Source organism: Octopus bimaculoides, chromosome 6 (assembly GCF_001194135.2).
Source record: "Octopus bimaculoides isolate UCB-OBI-ISO-001 chromosome 6, ASM119413v2, whole genome shotgun sequence".
In the NCBI taxonomy this organism is placed as follows: Eukaryota; Metazoa; Mollusca; class Cephalopoda; order Octopoda; family Octopodidae; genus Octopus; species Octopus bimaculoides.
This window is the reverse complement of record NC_068986.1, coordinates 75,639,623-75,640,462: the sequence shown is the minus strand read 5'-3', so window position 1 is coordinate 75,640,462 and position 840 is coordinate 75,639,623.

Genomic DNA, 840 nt, shown 5'->3' with positions numbered 1-840 from the left:
TACCTCCGTTATTACTACCTTATTTATAAGTAGTTGTTCAGTACATCCCCAGACTCCTTTCTTCCCAGCTGCTTGTTCAGCTGTGATTATACTATTGTTTTCACAGTGGTCCTGGAGGAATCTGTTTAGGCATGCTGTATAAATCTTATACATTAAATTTTGGCATGCAATAGGCCTGTAATGTTTTGCCAATTGGGTTTCCTAGCTTTTCGGAACAAGCTTTGTTTCCGCCAGAGGCAACCAGTCTGGTATGCTGCCATCTCCATTGAGGGCTTGCTGGTACAGTTTAATAAGGTACGGTCGGTAACAGGTAAGCTTCTTGTACCAGTATCCAACGATCAGGTCGCTACCCGGTGTGTATATATGTATGTATGTATGTATGTATGTATGTATGTATGTATGTATGCATGCACACATATACACACACATACAGATGAATAATGCAATCATCCTATGAAAAATGGCTGAACTGCTATGAGTATTTCAACTAAGTATGAATAATTGCAAATTTCATTTGCATGAAACTATTGGTATAGTACTAACAGCACTTCACTATACATACATACATATAGGAGAAAAATGTTTAATAATACGAAGAAAACGAGGAATGTTTAAATCTTTTTCTCCTATATCGAAAACGATGGAAATCTCCATTGCGACAACTGGAATTTTAGAAGTGTAAAGGACTAATATTGAAAAAGAACCAACGATAAACATTAATACATATACACATGTAGAATTTTCCAGTAACGTTAATCGATATAGTGATAAACTGGTGTACGCTTGGATAATATATCCCTGGGAAAGAACAACCTCTTTCTATACAGACTTATATATATA